The 20,493-nt window shown below is 41.7% G+C and overlaps 1 long non-coding RNA gene across 1 annotated transcript; it reads left to right on the top strand.

Moving 5' to 3' along the window:
- The first annotated feature begins 2,177 nt into the window (after positions 1-2,177).
- On the top strand, positions 2,178-16,196 carry LOC142830438 (uncharacterized). The gene is made up of 3 exons (XR_012905673.1): positions 2,178-2,289; positions 7,845-8,018; positions 16,062-16,196. It is a non-coding gene; the product is annotated as an uncharacterized LOC142830438 (long non-coding RNA).
- Positions 16,197-20,493: the final 4,297 nt, after the last annotated feature.

Raw genomic sequence — 20,493 nt, 5'->3', positions numbered from 1 at the left:
ATAACAACCTATAATAACCTGTGGTTACAGCGAAATATATATCTATATTTCTTTATCTAGGTAAATAATACTACCGCTGTGATGGCACATTACTAATGCTATGTCTATGCTAAGGAACTCACACTGTATAGTTACTATTTGCTGGGGGAGAGAACTCTCCTATGGTCATAATTAAACCACCACTAATGAATGCTGGTAGGTATGTCGGCTGGAAAGCATCCCTCACCAACATAAGCGCTGTCCCCACTGGTGCATTTGTCAGTGAAACTTATGTTGCTCAGGGGGGTGCTTTTATTCATGCCCCTAACCAACAGAAGTTTTGCCAATGAAAGCACTGGTATACACGAAGCTTTAATCTTCGTTGGTGGTTTTGGGCCAGGATGACATATGTATTTCAAATTATAACACATTAATCTTCCTCTGAGTGGTCTGTTCATAGCACCTTAAGAAATAAATCATCTCAAAATGAACATCAGCTGTGATCATGTGATCCAGAACCTCACCAGTTAAAATTATTATAATTCAAGATGGGCTGGACCACTTGGGAGGGCCCCAGAGTTCCCTTTAATTATTACACTTCCCTGTAAGATTGTCATGAAGCTGAACCATCTATTACATAAGTACCATAGATATGGCATGTCATAATCAGGAGTGCTGACCAGCACCTGGTGACTAAGGGGTTAACTAAAGTCTCCTGTACCTAGCTAGGTATCAGGTGGTCAGCCAATAACAATGCAGGAAGGAATTTCAAACTGGAAAAGAGGGGGTTTTCTCTCTCTTCTGTGTTTGAGATGCAGAGCAGTTTCCTCCCAGACTGAGGAAAATGGGAGACACTTCTCTCTCCAAGAATGGACTGCTTAAAATGTGTAAGTAGGGAAAAGTTTAGATAGTCCATCAGGATTTGTTGTTTTCCTTGTTTGGGAATTTGGAAATAATGTCTGAGCTGTTAATTGTGTTTTTCTTTTTTCTTTGTAACTAAGTTTTAGCTCAGGGGGCTTTCCTGAGTATCAAATGGTGGTTCTTTCCATCTAGCCACTTTACTATGCTTGCAACTGTAGCTTTGTTTTGATAATAAAGGATTGTTTTCTTTTCTAATTAACCAGAATTGGTTGATTGTTGTGTCCTTAGGACTTAACACCTAGTTACAAGGGTAGACTCCATTGTTGGCTGTGAATTCCCTCTGTTTTAACCAACTCCAAGTAAAACGGAGATCAGGGTTGGGGGAGAGTTTTACCTTAAGGAGGAGATTTCCCAAGTGATCTCTTCCCTGGTTTTCTTGGAATTACTTGGGTGGTGGCAGCAGATTCCTCAAACTCTGTGTATTAGGATTGGGGGGGGGGGAGTTTTTTCTTACCAGAGCCTGTAGAGGCAAGGTTTTGAAGTGCTCTTGCAGGTCCCCACTTCTGCATTCGTCATGCCAAAGTGGAGAACAGCCTTGACACAGCAAATGAAAAAGAATGATAAACAAACAGTTGCAGCTCTTGAGAAATGATGTCAGCTAAATGGATTTTCTCATTGCTCAGAATAAAAGCATAACTAAGAGATTGTTTGGATTACATAAGGAGCTTGAAATTAATGATTCTTATCACATTTTCAGTCATGCTTTTGGAAAGGCATGGCAGCAGTCTCACTGAAACTTACAAGACATTTTTACATTTATATTTTAAAGGTATGTCTCACAGAACCTTACAGTGCCACATTCAGACCAGTTTAATTGAATATAGATAGCTAAAGTACAATATTTCCCTGAAAATAATATCTGATGCACTACATGTTTGTTTCTGTAATTTTTGCCCCCTCCCAAGTGTAGGGGTTAATTGAGGAAGAACTGTGTACGTGCAAGTTTACGGGTGGTGAGACATGCATTCCCCCCTTCCCCTTTTCTCTATATCTGATGAGCCAGAAGTAAGCCTCTAGGAACATACACCATTTAAGATAAGCAATGGTGCCAATGTAGCAAAAACAAATTATAGATAAGGGTAAAGGGCAGGAACATATAAACAATCCTGTTTACCCTAATGTACTGATCATGTAAACAAGGCCAAACGACAAGTAGAACCAGATCAGTACCAGATCGATAGTTAACAGCTAAGCCACACACCAGCAAGTAATGAGTAACTCCTGGGAATTTCCAAACTGCAAAACAAGGCAGAGACATTGTATTTAAAGCTGCACCAGAGCACAGCAATTTGGACTTCACCGATGGGCTTTAATATCAGCGCCTCGAAGCTTAGACAGTCTCCCACTTTGTCCGCAGCTGTAATGGGGTCCCTAGCTTGCAGAAAAGACGTAAGATGCCGCTTTTCCTATCATGTTGTTCTTTTAGTTAAAGGGTGCAGCTGATAAATGTCAGAAAATTAACTCCTTGTGTTTGTCATATACCTGTGCAGCATGTTTTTGTACTTAGAGAACCCAGTATCGGACCTGAGTTTTTTGCCAGCAACTCCAAGAAACTTGGAAACAATTTGGTTTCAGTATGCAGTAAATCATCATAAACACAATTGACTTAAAAATCATTACTTCTGCCACTATACATTTTAGATAGATTATTAATATGTGATGGGATTTTTAAATTGTGGTAAATATTACTCTGCACATCTTTCTAGTATTTAATTTTTCTCTTATGACTAATTCACATTAATTGTTATTACTGACCAATGATTCCTGTGGATGGCAATGCTAAAATAGGATATTGTTTTGGTCTGTAAATTTGTTGATATGTCACACTGGTGTTACCAAGAGACTAAGCCTTCATTTGTAATACTTAAAGTCACAACTCATTCTTCTTCTTGACCTTTTGAAACATTGGACTGCAATCTCATGATTTGGCATAGGCCAAGCACGTTGGGTCTGATCAATAAAAGGCCAGGAGGTCTCTATGAAAAACAATGGTACGGCAGGTGATTCAGTAGATGCTGTTCTCCCTCTGAATCAATGTCGAACAAATGTCCCTTCATGACATTAGCTAAGTGAAGCTTAAGACACCAGCATGTGGTGAGATGAGCAGTCATGTGGAGGCAAATGAGGAGCTGCAGTTGCCCTCCTGGCTTTGGAGTCAGAGGAAGTTAGAGCACCCTCACGATTGTTCTAGCTGGCGCCTGCTTTCAAAGCCCTCCAGGAGTCTCTGAAGCACAAAGGAATGCTGGCCACATCCAGGGGTGGCCTGTGCATATAGGCCTACTAGGCCATCGCCTAGGGCGCCGCGTTAAATGGACGCCCAGTGATGACATCACACTGTTGAGGGCTGTGGATGCGGGGATGCCGATCACGCATTCTGCCTGGGGTGCCAGCTGCCGGCTGCTTGCCTCGGGCCGCCCCTGGCCATACCTCCCTCCTTCAGCTGGCATCTGCCAGTATGCTGGAACTAGCTATACCAGCCCTATCAAATGTAGGTGTTCCCCTAAAGGAGGTAAGAATACAGGCCATGGTTAAAATTAAACATACAATGCACAGAAGGCATTATTGATGTAAAAATAAACAGGGTCCACTGATAGACTTTTCCAGGCTCTGGACAAAGTGGGGAGGCTCAAATCCAGCCCCTCCCCCCAAAGTGGCAGGACCCCTGGTGAAAGGGCTAGGGCTAGGGACCACACCATGTGGGGCTCCTTCCCAAGGGCCTGTTCTCCTCCCTCCTCAGGCCACCTCCGCCAGCCTGCCTGGGGCCTGTTCTTCCCTCCCCCTGGCCACTCCATAGCCTACCTGGGGCTTGTTTTCCCCCTCGGCCCATCCTGTTCTACCTGTCCCCAGTCCCTTCTCTGGCCACCTCCCCAGCTGCCAGCGATGTGTTCTTCCCTCCCCGCCTCAGACCACGTCCCAGCCTATTCATGGCCTGTTCTCTCCTGCTTGCCCCCCACCCTGGATGATCCCAGCCTGTCCCAGGGCCTGTTCTCTACCCCCCACGACATTGTGGCCAGGGACTGGGAGTCGGGGAAATGGTTTGGGGTAAGGAGGCTACTTACCGGTGTGCTGCCAGACAAGATGGCCAAGCCCCAGCTCTGGATGGCCACTACCTTAGTGCTGCAGCTGCCCCCAGTGGACACTGCATGATAGCTCTACCTCATATTGCATCCCTTGGAGAAGCAGCCCCTCCCTTTGCATTTTATGGAAACTGCATACCAAATTTGGTGGCCCTAGCTCTTAGGAGTCTTGAACAATCAGACTCACAGACAGACACACAGACAAATGCACTTTAAGACAAACAGATAATAAGTCAATATAACACACTACTCACACCCCACTCACATCTCCTGCCCCAGAAGTACAACTATCAAAAGAAGAGATTCAAACAAACCTCGCTGTTTTAAATGTATACTGGACATGGTCAGAAACTTAACTTAGTTATTAGCATCGTCGTTCCCTCATTAACATCTTTATAAAGACAAAATACAGATGTAGCAGCCGATACACATGGTGATAGAGGGATAGATATTGATTGCATCCACAGGAAAGAAAGTCCACAAAGAAAACCCATTAAAGCTAGTAGAAAAATTATGAATTTAAAAACTCTTCAACAAATAAAGGGACACATTTTTTGCCAAATTTTTGCTACCAGCTTGAGATGCTAACTTTTTGAAAATGTGGGGTAAGATGTAATATTATGGTGAAAGTGAGCAAAAAATTACAATGACCATCTTGTACACAATACATGTGGACTGATTATGGTCATTTAAACTTTATAAGTAACTAAATATAAGGAAACCAATAGAAACTCTGAGTACAACTGTGATGATGATTTATTCACTTCAGATATAGCTTACACAAGCACCTAACCTGCAAATCTGTTGCTTTGTTATTTCTGTTTGTCAGTTCTGCTCATTAAAACATGGCCAGTATGAAAGATGCTTTGAAGATCACAAAGAACAAGAGTCTGCTTATCATGGAGATCTTGTGTGGGCTGCAGAAACAAAAAGCTACAGAACTTGTCCAGGCTTCAGTCACCTTGAGGAAAACTAGCACAAATATATCATGACAAAATGGAATAAAATGCAAATAAAATAAAATACAGGCAGTCCCCGGGTTATGTACAAGATAGGGACTGTAGGTTTGTTCTTAAGTTGAATTTGTATGTAAGTCGGAACTTGTACATATTGTAGGGGAAACTATAGCCAAACATTTCTCCAGAGCTCAGTTTTATTCTCCCACACCTCACTTCCCTCAGTCCTTTATTCTCAAGCTGAGGTGTCTGCTGAGAAAAGCCATTCCGCATCTCCCTGGTCTGCTGGGGGGAAGCAGCTAGTGCGGGGTTGCCTCACCCCATTTGTAAGTAGGGATCCGATGTAAGTCGGATCCATGTAACCCGGGCACTGCCTGTAAAATAAAATAAAATACTTTCTTTGGAGTGAAAATACCTTAAACTAACAATACATTTTGATATAGCCTTAATACATTAGAAATTATGCTTCGTGGACATACCACAAACATAGTAGCAAACAGAAGTTATAAAGCCTCCTAAAAGAGTAGACAGCACACCAAGGACATTTCATGGGACTTTGTTGATACTGCTGGCATGCTCTAGGGGAAAAAAGTGAGGTACTGTACTAGTAACCTGTGCTGTTGATGTTTGCTGGAGATATTGCTCCATTGCTTTGAGTTCTGTTACTGCTTTCTGACCTTTGGAAGCATTAGTTCAGAAGGCTCATCTCTTCAGTTTGCAATTGTTCTGTACAAGGTAATGAATACATCATAAAAAAACATTCAGTGAGAAACCTGTCTCAACTGAATGTCTTTCAACCACAGGACTCTGCTAGGGGAGGGAAAAACTATGTGTAAAATGACAGTTAAGAAAAGAAAAGTATGTTTATCTTCTCTGGACAGAAATATGATAAAACAGCCAAAATGGTTTCATTACACTTGGCTTCGAAGACACACAGTAGCTGGCAGCTTTCAGATTGTTGTACCTATACTGTGTGAAAAAGTCCAATTTTAAAAGGACATGGTGAGCTATTTGAAACCCAGATTGAATATATTTTTCAAGCTGCATAGTTTAAAGGGTTTTCCTGTTCATCTTATTATACTTTAATGTTGCTAAGTCCTTTGATCCAGCAGGAAACAAGTTGGTCATTTGCAGCAGTGAAATTTCTCCCCACATTTCTCCTACCACAGACCTTACAAAGCTGGCTAGGTTCTCTGAGGGAAGGCTTTTCTTTTCTTTGAGGCATCTCTGTCTTGGTACCCCGTTAGAGTAGAAGCTTAACACCTGAAAAATGGGAATGAATTGTGCCTCACAACACCCCATGTGAGGTTGGGAACTTCTATTATCTCTGCAGAGGGCAGAGGAGCTGAAGAGCCTCCACAGGCCCCTGGGCAATGTGTGTGTGTGTGTGGGGGGAGGGTGGCTCTGTGCTCCCAGAAGGGGTAGGACTGTGAGCAGCTGGCCCTCAGTGCCACCCGGAGCATGGTGCTTTTCACCCTCTCCCCTCGCCAGCCCTCAGACCTGCACAAAGCATGCAGTGCAGCCCTCCAGCAGCTATTTTTAAAGGGCCCAGAGCTTCAATAACTGTCACTGCCACAGTAGCGGCGGTGGTGGCCAGGAGCCCCAGTCGCCTTTGAATTGCCGGGCTCCGAAGCAACTGCTCCCTTTGCCCCTCAGACCACACCACCTCTGTCAGTGGGCCTGCCAATACAGCACAAAGAGACTTACTGGCATGCCCAAGAGCAGACAGGAATTCTGTGACAGGGCTGATTAGTGGTTACTGCTGAGATATTTTACTGGATTAAATCTCTGACCCAACAAGGCACCTAATAAAAATAAAGAAAATGTAAACAAAAATGTGGGCACATAGGGCCACGTTATCAACAGAGCTCAGGGCTATATTTTAAAGCACTCAGCATTCACCATCGGCAACACCTTCAACTTTAACATTATATATTATAAAACAACTTTAATGATAAATAATCAGTTAACATTACAGAGCTTTAGTTCAAAACTAATATACCTTGGAATATAGCAGGCCTTTTGCAGCTATCATAAACTCCCCTGGCTGACACACTTAGCATTCCAACAAGTCTAGTCTCTGAGTCTCAACAGAGGATCATTTCTTCATTCCCTGAAGCCTAGTGAGGACAGGAAGCAGTCCCTACTGTGCAAATGGAGAGGTATTCACTTCCCTTTACAACATAGTCAAACTATTCTGGCATGCTAGTAGAATCCCACTGAAGAAAAGTTGCTTCTTCTGCATACTAGACCTGTACCTGGCCCTTTTTTTGGGTTTCAATCTTGAATCTTCTCTATTGCTTCAAGTTCCTGAACCTCAGAGTACTCAGATCATCAACTTCTTGCCTCCTACTGCTCCTGCCTCCTACAATTCTTATCAAATCTGAATTATGAATGCTTTGAATATTCTGGATGCATAACCTTCTGAGTTTGATTGATTGCTGAATTAGTCTCTTTCAAACACCCTTCTTAGTTCATGTGTTTCTTTCAGCCCCCACCTCAAATTACATAAAAATGCTCCCTGACAGCTACGTTAATTTTTGCGTAAGTAATTCAGACATTTATAGTCATAAGGACCCTTTAAAAACATTTCACAAATACAATAACATAAATCATTGCAAAAGTTACATTTTCCTTAAACCAAAATGAAACTGCTCAGGACTGCCATCTAGTGACATGGAGCACACTTTGCATACAATCAAACTTCCAGAGCTGTCATAATACCCATGACACCTGTTGTCATAGATAGCATGCTTAGTTAGCTTTGTGTTTGGAAGAAATGCTCGGGGAATGAACCTGACCTGTGATACACAACACTAACTAAATCTTTCATTGCAAATGCCAGCAGAAGTATTGAGCCTTAAGTGTCTTTGGGGGAGTTTTGTTTTTAAAAGTGTATTTATTTCTGCAGCATGGTAAAACGGAAACCTGCAAAAGAGAAACAGTCATTCCAGGAAGGACTGCTTGGCGGAGATGGAGTTCACCTTTCTAGGAGCGGGAAGGCCTTGTTTGGACACAGACTGGCTAACCTTGTGAGGAGGGCTTTAAACTAGGTTTGTCGGGGGCAGTTGAGCAAAGCTCACAGGTAAGTGCTGCATGTGCGGGACTGGGAGATGGGTTGGAAATGGGGGGGACTACGGCCTATAATGGCAAGGAGAAAGGAGGGTCAGGGCACAACAGGGAGGCAAGATCAAATCAGTATCTTAGATGCCTATATACAAATGCGAGAAGTATGGGTAATAAGCAGGAAGAACTGGAATTGCTAACCAATAAATACAACTATGATATCATTGATATTACAGAAACCTGGTGGGATGGGACGCATGATTGGAATGTTGGTATGGAAGGGTACGGCTTGCTCAGGAAGGACAGACAGGGAAAAAAGGGAGGAGGGGTTGCCTTGTATATTAAAAATGTACACACTTGGACTGAAGTGGAGATGAATGTAGGAGATAGCTGTGTAGAGAGTCTCTGGGTTAAGCTAAAAGGGGTAAAAAACGAGGGTGATATCATGCTAGGAGTCTACTACAGGCCACCTAGCCAGGTGGAAGAGGTGGATGAGGCCTTTTTTAAACAATTAACAAAACTATCCAAAGCCCAAGATTTGGTGGTGATGGGGGACTTCAACTATCCAGACATTTGTTGGGAAACTAACACAGCGAGGCACAGGCTATCCAATAAGCATTGGAGACAACTTTCTGTTTCAGAAGGTTGAAAAAGCTACCAGAGGAGAAGCTGTTCTGGATTTGGTTTTAACAAATAGGGAGGAACTAGTTGAGAACTTGAAAGTGGAAGACAGTATAGGGGACAGTGATCACGAAATAATAGAGTTCATGATCTTAAGGAAAGGTAGAAGGGAGACCAGCACAATTGAGGTAATGGATTTCAGGAAGGCAGATTTTGATAAGCTCAGAGAACTTGTAGGTAAGGTCCCATGGGAAGCAAGACTGAAGGGAAAAACAACTGAGAAGAGTTGGAAGTATTTCAAAGGGACGTTGTTAAGGGCCCAAAAGCAAACAATTCCGCTGTGTAGGAAAGATAGAAAATATGGCAAAAGACCAGCTTGGCTTAACAAGGAGATCTTGCACGATCTCAAAATAAAAAAGGAGTCATATAAAAAATGGAAACTAGGACAACTAACAAAGGATGAATATAGGCAAGCAACACGGGAATGCAGGGGCAAGATTAGAAAGGCAAAGGCACAAAATGAGATCAAACTAGCTACAGGCATAAAGGGAAACAAGAAGACTTTTTATAAATACATTAAAAGCAAGAGGAAGACCAAGGACAGGGTAGGCCCACTGCTTAGTGAGGAGGGAGAAGCAGTAACAGGAAACTTGGAAATGGCGGAGATGCTCAATGACTTCTTTGTTTCGGTCTTCACCGAGAAGTCTGGAGGTGTGCCTAACATAGTGAATACAAGCAGAGAGAGGGTAGGTTTAGAAGATAGGATTCACAAAGAACAAGTTAAAAGTCACTTAGGAAAGTTAGATGTCAGCAAGTCACCAGGTCCTGATGAAATGCATCCCAGGATACTCAAGGAGCTGATAGAGGAGGTATCTGAGCCTTTAGCTATGATCTTTGAAAAATCATGGCAGACAGGGGAGATTCCAGAAGACTGGAAAAGGGCAAATATTGTGCCCATCTATAAAAAGGGGAATAAGAACAACCCAGGAAACTACAGACCCGTCAGTTTAACGTCTGTCCCAGGGAAGATAATGGAGCAGGTAATTAAGGAAATCCTATGCAAACACTTGGAAGGTAATAAAGTGATAGGGAATAGCCAGCATGGGTTTGTGAAGAACAAGTCATGCCAAACTAATCTGATAGCTTTCTTTGATAAGATAATGAGCCTTGTGGATAAGGGAGAAGCGGTGGATGTCATATACCTAGACTTTAGTAAGGCATTTGATACGGTCTCGCATGATATTCTTATTGATAAACTAGGCAAATATAACTTAGATAGGGCCACGATAAGGTGGGTGCATAATTGGCTGGATAACCGTAGTCAGAGAGTTGTTCTTAACGGTTCTAAATCTTGCTGGAAAGGGATAACAAGTGGAGTTCCTCAAGGGTCTGTTTTGGGACCCGTACTGTTCAATATCTTCATCAATGGTGTAGATATTGGGATAGAGAGTACGCTTATTAAGTTTGCGGATGATACCAAACTGGGTGGGGTTGCGACTTCTTTGGAGGATAGGGACATAATTCAAAATGACCTTAGCAAGTTAGAGAAATGGTCAGAGGTAAACAGGATGAGGTTTAATAAAGAGAAATGCAAAGTGCTCCACTTAGGAAGGAACAATCAGTTCCATACATACAAGATGGGAAGCGACTGTCTAGGAAGGAGCATGGCAGAAAGGGATCTAGGGGTCATAGTGGACCACAAGTTGAATATGAGTCAACGGTGTGATGCTGTTGCCAAAAAAGCAAATATGATTCTAGGTTGTATCAACAGGTGTGTTGTAAGCAAAACTCGTGAAGTCATTCTGCCGCTCTACTCTGCACTAGTTAGGCCTCAGCTGGAGTACTGTGTCCAGTTCTGGGCGCCACATTTCAAGAAAGATGTGGAGAAACTGGAAAGGGTACAGAGAAGAGCGACAAGAATGATTAAAGGTCTAGAGAACATGACCTATGAAGCCAGGCTTCATGAACTGGGCTTGTTTAGTTTGGAAAAAAGAAGATTAAGGGGGGACATGATAGCGGTTTTCAAATATCTAAAAGGGTGTCACAAGGAGGAAGGCGAAAATTTGTTCCTCTTGGTTTCTGAGGACAGGACAAGGAGTAATGGGCTTAAAGTGCAGCAGGGGAGGTTTAGATTGGACATTAGGAAAAAAATTCCTAACTGTCAGGGTGGTCAAATATTGGAATAAATTGCCAAGGGAGGTGGTGGAATCTCCCTCTCTGGAGATATTTAAGAACAGGTTAGATAGACATCTGTCAGGGATGGTATAGGTGGAGCTTGGTCCTGCCTTGAGGGCGGGGGGCTGGACTCGATGACCTCTTGAGGTCCCTTCCAGTCCTATTATTCTATGATTCTATGATTCTATGATTCCTTATCTCAACGCACAAGGCAAAATATGTTTTGGGCTTTAACACCTGGGAGATTTTGTATATGACTTTATTGGAAATTTTAAAAATACCTTTAAATAATTCAGTAAATTCATAAGCTGATGGTTTTATATAAACATAAATGTGCTAAAGAAATAAATGTATCTGTGAAACAGATATATATATATATAACAAATGTGTCAGTGGAGATGACGAGTTATTAGAATGTCTTTTTTTCTGTTATATGAAGCTATGGGATATATAAATAATGCATCTAAATAAACTGACAGAAGTAAGATTGTCAAACTTAAGTTTGCCTCCAATAATGCCTGGCATCATAGAAAAATGGAGTTGTCACTTGGTACCACCTAAATATAGCAATTTATTGTGTACGAATTTGGGGTCGGAATCTTCAGGGTAGTAGACTGTAGTTGTTTTTCATGACCGCTGGTTTAGCTGTTAGACTTACCAGTCTGTAATTGCTGGTAAACAGGAAACAATCATAGATAATGTAAATATTTATGTCTGGACATAGTCAATACCGGGTCAAGTCTAAAAATCATTGTACTAAAACACTAGAGATTAATGCTGTTCCAGTTCTTATATTTTTGTCCTTTTCCACAACTCTCCCAGGGACTTTTTGTGCTGGTGAAACTGAATTTTTAAGTGGACGTAAGCAGAGCAATAAATCTAATTCATGCTTTCCCTTGGGCTTTCATACAAAACAAAGATGTGAATTTAAAACTTCTTATCTCATCTTAGTGGCCTAGATTGTCTCATGAGCATTAGCATTAACCTTATCCTCATGAAGAACCCTTTCTTCCCCTTCCCCCTCCCCCACCTACATCTCCCCTGCCCAAGGATGTCATCTTTCCACACTGAATATGTTTGGGTGGGAAGAGAGTATCCTATAGCACCATTTCCTTGCCCTGTATCTAGCTGCCTCTAGTGTGATTTAGGAATGGGTGTGACATAAAATGGAAGGCTGAAGTAGGTTAATGGAACATGTATTTCCAAGGTTCTCAGAAGAGTCAGCAGAGACCCGCAATGCTTAGGGCTTTATTTACAGTTCCGCCACAGCCCTCTGTACTGTGTGTCCTGCACAGTGACACTGTGGGAAGGATTAGAAGTCCAGTGGTATTGGAACTGTGCTTTGACGGATAGGATTATAATTCAAAATGATACAGGAAAACTGGAGAAATGGTCTGAGGTAAATAAGATTACGTTCAATAAGGACAAATGCAAAGTACTCCACTTAGGAAGGAACAATCGGTTTCACACATACAGAACAGGAAGTGACTGTCTAGGAAGGTGTACTGAAGAAAGGGTTCTAGGGGTCATAGTGGATCACAAGCTAAATATGAGTCAAAATTATTGCCAAAAAAAGCAGACATGATTCTGGGAAGCATTAACAGGAGTGTTGCAAGCAAGTCATGAGAAGTAATTCTTCTACTTTACTATGCACTGATTAAACCTCTGGACACCACATTTCAGAAAAGATGTGGAGAAGTTGGAGAAGGTCCAGAAAAGAGCAACAAGTATGATTCGAGGCCTTTAAAATATGACCTATGAGGGAACTAGGTTTAGTTTGGAAAAGAGAGGACTGAGAGGGGACATAACAGCTTTCAAGTACCTCAAAAGGTGTTATAAGGAGAAGGGAGAAAAATTATTCTCCTTAACCTCTGATGATAGGACAAGAAGCAAGGGGCTTAAATTGCAGCAAGGGAGGTTTAGGTTGGACATTAGGGCTTCCTGTCAGGGTAATTAAACAATGAAATAAATTGCCTAGGGAGGTTGTGGAATCTCCATTACTGGAGATATTTAGGAGCAGGTTGGATAGACATTTATCAGGATGATCTAGATGGTTCTTGGTTCTGCTGTGAGTGCAGGGGACTGGACTTGATGACCTCTCAAAGTCCCTTCCAGTCCTAATATTTTATGATTCTATGCTCTTTGGGCTCCAAGGAGAGCCACCTGGTGTCTTGAAGACAGTGGGGACAGCCCCTATGATGTATAACAGAACTATTACCCACTTCTTAAGAGGGAAGGACAGAACTCATCCTTAAACCCTCTCAGAAGAAATGCCTCAAGACAAACTCCATGATGGAATCTTCCCAGAGAATTCTTCAGCCATTCATGCTTCCACAGCAGAACATGACTTATTTAGTTTGATTAGCCATGAAACTCATAGTAAAGTACCTTTCCAAGTGCTGTTCCTTTTCCTCACATTCCTTTCATCAGAAGGGGACCCAATGAAGTCCACCTCCAGCAGCATCACTTTGGTATTAGCTGTGCTGAATTTTCTCTAGCTTTTACATTAATGAATCCTTTTTGATACTGCTGAATTTCCAGATTATCCTGCCCTCTTGTGGTCCTTTGTTTTATTAATCGTGCAAGAGAAGTAAAGGCAGAAGAAGTAAAAAATGCAGGTTGATCCAAATCTAAGTTGTATTTGTGTGCATAGGAGAGATGGATCATTGAGTGTTCCCACTGTCTTGTCAGAACACTGCTTTGAAAGGCCATGTAAGAGTCTTCAGGCTGTTATAAATCACATTTTTGTAATTCCCATTTCCAGGCCCAGGATTCTATCATTTCCATCAACAGCTTCAAACTGTGAAGATTTGAATCTGGGAGGATGGGCCCTCTAAATAAAAAATTAAAACTTTATTTATATATACAAAAAAATATGTTCTCCAGGTCTGTGAGCTAAGGCAAGTCACCAAAAGCTGTCAGGAAAAGAGTATGCTTATCTCTCTCTCTCTCGCTGTTCTTGGGCAAATACCTCTGGAATGGAGACTGCTCCTATTTCTGAAATGTTCATAACTCCGAACAAAACATTATGGTTGTTATTTCAAAAATTTGCAACTGAACATTGACTTAATATAGCTGCAGAAGAAGAGTGCTCCTTTTAACAATATTAATTTAAATAAAAACCAGATAAACCATTTCATTACCTGGTCACATCTTTAACACAGTACAGTACTGATTTTTTTTGTCTCTGCTGTTTTTTGATTGCATAATTCTGGTTTCCAATGAGGTGTACTGTGGACCAGTGGGTTCGTATTGCTGGTGCTCACAACTCTGGGATGCTATCATATTGTATGATTCACAGTGGATGCTTATTTACAATCTGAACAAGATGAAAATCAATAGGTTGTATGGGCTGCAGGAAAAACAAAAACATCAGAGTTTATTCTGGTTAGCAGTAAAGATAATGAACATTTTAAACTATGAGGGTATGTCTACACTAAAGGGGAAGGTCGACTTAAGATACGCAACTCCAGTTACCTTAATTACGTAGCTCAAGTCGATGTATCTGAAATCACCATCCACACAGTGGGAGGTCGATGGGAGCGAACGCTCCCATCGGCTTCCCTTATGCCTCGTGAGGAGCAGGAGTACTGATGGGGGTGCCATCTCAGTTCAAATAAGTAGGTCTTCACTACACCCACTAAATCGAATCCCAGAAGATCAACCACAGCAGTGTCGATCTGCCGTGTAGTAGAGACATGGCCTAGCTGAGGTGCAGAAGAACCCCCAATTATCTTTCATTAGTGGAAGATAGATTGGCAGTGGGTTTGGCCTTATGACAGAAGAATCACAACCATCCTGATTAATAAACACTGCGAGCAGGACTTCGGGATACACAGTAACTTATTTATTAGACAAGAGGGCATCTTGTTAGTTGAGTGTAGGTTCTACAATGATTTTATTTTATATGTAACCCTTTGTTTCCAATGTTTCTCTGTTCTTTGTTAAGTAAATGGGGATATTTAATAAATAAAGTTTGCTTTCAGTAAAAACTGGAAGTGCTCCGTGTTAAGCAGAGTTTGTTCTAAGGTGTAGCTAGCAAGCTGTGGTGTGCATTCCTTGGGGAACGGGGAGCCTGGTAATTCTGAGAGAGTTCAGTGACTAAGGGGCGGCACACAAGGGGATGCTTGCAGGGCTCAGGGCCTGTCGCTAGCCTGCACGCGGGACAGCAGAGCCTGTGTGGGCACAGAGGAGTGCTTATGTGGCCTGTGATTGGGAAAATCAGAGAACACATGCAGCAAAGTCCCTCAAAAACCTGGGTCTCCCTGGAAAGCATTGCACTCACTCATTTGGGAAATGAGATGTTGAACCTGCATTTCCCACATCCCACAAGAGTGCCACGACCAGCAGGCTATTAGCTACTCTGGTCATGAGTCTCACGATAATTATTGTTTTCCTTAAAGCCCCAACTTCTAGAGTCAAGGGGATGTGGGACAATTTCAGGCTTCATTCTGAAAGAAAAAGTAAGTTTCTAGCCCTGGTGGTTTGGGAGAAAGCATCAAAATGTGGCCCCAGTGCACTTTAAAGTCTCAAAAAGCAGAATAAAAAAAGAACACCATACATAATCTCATGATTTTAAAGCTAGTCTCGTGATTTTTGCTAAGCCTGACTCATGATTTGATATCTGGGGTTGGCAATACTGTTTGGGTAGCTATTTCTAGGGCATTTTTGCAGTGAAGAATGATCATTCAGATACTCTCTGGGGTTCTAAAATGAAATCTCCAGGATCATGTTCACATTCCCTCTAAGGATCCAATCAATCCTTAAGTTATTATTTATTATTTATTTGTTTGTTTGTTTATATTGCCAAAGGAACTCAGAGCCTTAGTCATAGGCCAAGACTCCATTCTGCATTTGTATCCTGACTGGCACAAAGGGACAGTTCTTGCCCTAAGGAATTCATAATCTAAGTACGAGACAGGAGACAACAGACTTACAGGCAGACAGACCCATGAACAATGAGAGCACACTGAAAACTAATAGCCTGACCACTGTCATGTTTGTTTTCCTGGCAAGAGAGTTCGGAGGAGGGATTTAACTGTGAATAAGGAGGCAGTTTTGCCAGCGTTCATGGGGGAGGGGCACCTCTTAAGCTGTGGGGCAGCCTAGGGGAAAGCACAAAGGCTCTTGTATGAAATTTAACAAATGATCTGAAGTGAGCAGTGAGAGCTCTGTAGTGAATGAGAGATGTTAGGTAGGGTAAGGATTAACCACCAAGGGCCTTGAAAATGAATGCAAGCTAAGCAACTTATGTTTTATTCAACAGAGAATGAAGAGCTCATGGAAGAAAGTGATCTTTGCACTAAAATTTTCAATAGATTTGCGTGGAGCCAATTTTCATTTGTCACGATCAGAGAGAAGGATATTTACAATACTAGAGATGCAAGAGGTTGTGAGCTTGGATGAGAATTTGGGCTTTCTGTCCACCCATACAGTTATGTCTTTGAGATTTTATGCCGAAAGGATCTGTAAGATGTAGATATGAAGATCTAAGGGGAAGTCCAAGTCCAAGAGAATGCCCAGATTACTGCTCTAGGTGACAGACAAGATGGTGATGTTGGCCACAGTGACCAAATCCATACCTATTCAGTAAAACTACTACAAATTTGTGTTTAAATCCTGTAAAAGTCTGGAATTTAATCATGCACTGATGGTTAATTATGTGCTTAAGTGCTTTGTGGAATAAGGATGGATGACTGATTTGGAACCAAGATAATGAAGTCTAGTTGTCAATAATTATTATTTAGTTAATAATTTTGTTCTGTTACCCTTTCTCCTCAATGTCTCTCTTGGGAAACCCCCAAAACCATGACCATGAACATAAATATTGCCATTATTACTTCTTTTCTGTTATAAACTGCTTCTATTCCATCTGTCCAAAGCTAAAACCAAATATTGATTAATGCAGACTTAGAATCCAAAACAATCCAATAAAATTAATAATTACAATACATCTCATTCAAATGTTATAAACATAGGACCAGCTCCATAAAAGGCATTAAAGCAGGGGTGAGCAATAATTTTTAAAAGAGGGCCACTTAAGAAATTTCTGAAGTGGCCCCGGGCCACCCTGGAAAGGGCGGGGTCACAGGCAGAAGGGGCGGGGCCAGGAGACTTCTTGTGCTTCCCCCCACCCTGATTGGCCTGGGGTGGGGGAGCATGAGTGCGTGTGGCAGCTAGAGAGCCTGGGGTGGGCAAAGGGCCCTCCATGGGCTAGATCTGGCCCACAACCACCTTGCTGCTCCCCCACACCCAGGCCAATCAGGGGTGGGGGAGCATGCAAAGTCTCCTTGCCCCCCACAAGAGCATGCAGTGGCTAGAGAGACATGTCGGCTGTTTTAAAACAGCCAGTGTCTCTCTAGCCACTACACACCCCCTGGCAGGGTAGGAAAAGGACACGAGAGACTTCACATACTCCCCATCCCCAGGCCCTGATTGGCCTGGGGCAGGGAGTGCACAAAGCTCCCCTCCTCCCCACCAAAGTTGTATAGCAGCTAGAGATAAAAACCAGCTGTTTTAAAACAGCTGGCGTGTCTCTCTAGCCACTGCGTGCTCTTGTGGGGGCAAAGAGACATCACATGCTCCCCCGCCCGCAGGCCCTGATTGGCCTAGGAGCAGGGGAGCGGCAGAGTGGTCGCAGGCCGGATCCACCGGCTTCGTGGGTCAGATCCAGCCCGTGGACGGCCCTTTGCCTACCTCTGCATTAGAGCTACATCTACGTACTACACACAGGGCATGTTTGGTGTCAAGGTTTTTGTTAGTTTGTGTTTTCTTCTTTTGTCCCCACATTTCAGCTTATCAAAAGATCCATTTTTCTTTTTTCCCACCTACAGGAACTATATCTTTATTCTTTTTCTGATTTCTCAGTTTGATTTCTTTTATTTTGGGCTACATCTCCTGGTTTTATTTTCCACAGTGTAATTTTGACTTACTGATTTCTCTTACTACTTTTAGTTTTTTATTTGGCTCAAGTGCATTTGTTATTACTTTTCTTTCTTCATTTTCACTCCTTTATACTGTTTTGTAAATGCTATATATGGCATCTTTTTACTGCTCTTTTATTTAGAATTATACTGTTAGGGTACATCTACACTTGCTCCCTATCTTGAGATAGGGATGCAAATGAAATGTACCGAAATTACTAATGAAGCGTGGGCTTCATGTCCGGTCGCCATTTTGAAATCTCATTATTGCGAAATAAAATGCCCTGTGTAGCATCGTTATTTCAAGAGAAAAACCTTCTCTCTTGAGGTTTAACAGTTATTTCGAGAGAAGAGTTTTCTCTCGAAATCATGCTGCTACACAGGGTATTTTATTTCACAATAATGAGATTTCAAAAAGGCAGCTGGACGCGATTATGCTAATGAAGTGCAGGATATTTAAATCCTGCGCTTCATTAGCAATTTCGGTACACTACATTTGCATCCCTATCTCGAGAAAGGGATGCAAATGTAGATGTACCCTTATTCCATATACTTCAGGAGAGTTTTTCTGCACTGTGTCCTTTTTATGCATAGTTGATACAAGGTTGGGTAGTGCTTAGTGTTTGATTTTATAGAAGCCCATAATTATTTCTCATTCTCATGTCAAGTATTTCAATGTGTACTGCATTTTTCAGACTCTTTATCTTTTACTTTGGTATAAACCTTAGAGAAGCATAGAACCATAGGGCTGGAAGGGATTACAAGGATCACCTAGTCTAACTTCCTGCCAAGATAACCATCCAAGAGAGATGCCTACCCAGACTTTCTGAAAACCTCCAATGGAAAAGCTTCCACAACTTCCCTCGCCTTCTACAACTCTTCCTAGTCATTCTGTTCTAACAGTTAAGAGGTTTTTTCCAGATTTAATTTATATATACTATGTTGTAGTTTGAACACATTGGCTCTTATCCTGCCCTCTGAGGCAAAAGAAAACAAATTTTCTCCATCTTTTTATGGCAGTTTTTCACATATTTGAAGACCACTATCGTGCCTCCCTTAATATCCTGTTTTTCCAAAAACTAAACATAACCTGTTCCTGAAGCTTTTGTTCATATGGGTTGTATTCCATCCCTTTGATCGCCTTTGTCACTCACCTCTGGATCCTTTCCAGTTTCTCTACATCCTTTCTATACATTGATGTTCAAAACTGGACTTAGTATTCCACCTGAGGTGTAATCACCATTGAGTAAAGTGGTACTATCAACTTGCATGACATGGCTCTGTTAACGCAAGCCAAAATTTAACATACTTTGTTTTTTTTACATCATGGTTCTCTGATTTTCCTCTTTTGTGTTTGTTTGTTATACTAACTAGCTTACTTTCATGCATATTTTATGGTAGTGCCATTTTTAAAAAAAATCTCACCATTTATTTATTTATTTAGGTATTTGTAACTCGATGTCCCACTTAAGTTGGTGTCATGAACCCATCTATGATCTCACTTGACAGAATGACCAGACTGAATCCCACCCAGAGTGCTGTTGCATGTTCAGAGGCCTTAGCCAGCTTTTGGATACTGCATGAGGAAGAGGATTTGAATGGGCTCTCACCACTGGGCTAGATTCGATGCATGGCTAAAGTAAGGAATAGTTACAAGTGGGAATCAATCTAAGGATATGAAATGCTGTAGTTGAAAACGAGAGATAATGTGTTTTAATTGTCAATATTTAGACTACTGAAAATGTTGACAATTGAACAATCTGGTAAAAACAAAAGAAGGGAAAATATTATAAAATATTTTGATTTTTTCCACAAACCATTTGTTTGCAGTTTCAAAAATCTGAAAATGTTGAACCAGCTCAACTCTTTGCAAACAATAATCAATTGGGACTCACAGTCCCCCAGGATGTCATCTTGGACAATGACAGGGACTGACCAACAAGTTTTAATTAAGTCTGTCACCTCAGACTTGCATTTCCCCTGAGAACTTTGCCCTTGAAATCCTGCTGGCTGGCTTTGACAAGGGGCTGGTAGTCTAAACAAATTCCATAAGAGCTGTTGCCACACTGCACCCCCTCTTTGACTCCAACCCCTTCCCATCAAACTTCAAACGCAATCCTGCCCCTTTCACTCTTCTATTCATTACTGAAATCTGTTTTAAAAGTGTGCAACTTCCAAAATATACTTCATTTAAAGAGAGCAGGTGTCTTAAACAATATTATTTTGTGACCCTATGAAGCATTGTTCACTAATAGCTCATCTATATTTTTCCTTAAAAGGTTGTCATGTACAGTAGTTCTCATATGCTACATGTGCCATGTGATAAGTTACCGCAGCAACTGCTACTTAGGTAACAAATAGCAGGCAGAAAGCTCTTGTCATTCACACATGTTCCTTCATACTTTTCTCCCTGAATTTTCCATTCCTGTTATGCATAACCAAAAGGTGACCACATACTGTGCCATATAAGGGGGGAAGGAATTGGTAAGTTTCAGGAAATAGTAAATTGTGCTTACAGCACATGGTCTTTGAACTTTTTTTCCCTTTGCTTCTGCAACCTGCAGGGAAAATAATAAAATGATCTATGCATAAATACAGGCCTGAGAGAACTGATGTTTTTCAATCTGACTACCAACATTCAAACTCAGATTTAATGCTACTATTAAGATGTTTATACATAGCAAGTTATAATCAGGGGCATCGTTTGCATGGGGCTGGAAGAGATGGCTGTTTCCCACCCAGACTTGAGGTTATTTCATCATTGCAAAGATTAGA

This window comes from Pelodiscus sinensis, chromosome 8 (assembly GCF_049634645.1).
Source record: "Pelodiscus sinensis isolate JC-2024 chromosome 8, ASM4963464v1, whole genome shotgun sequence".
NCBI classification, from domain to species: Eukaryota; Metazoa; Chordata; order Testudines; family Trionychidae; genus Pelodiscus; species Pelodiscus sinensis.
This window is presented reverse-complemented; position numbering and strand designations above follow the sequence as displayed.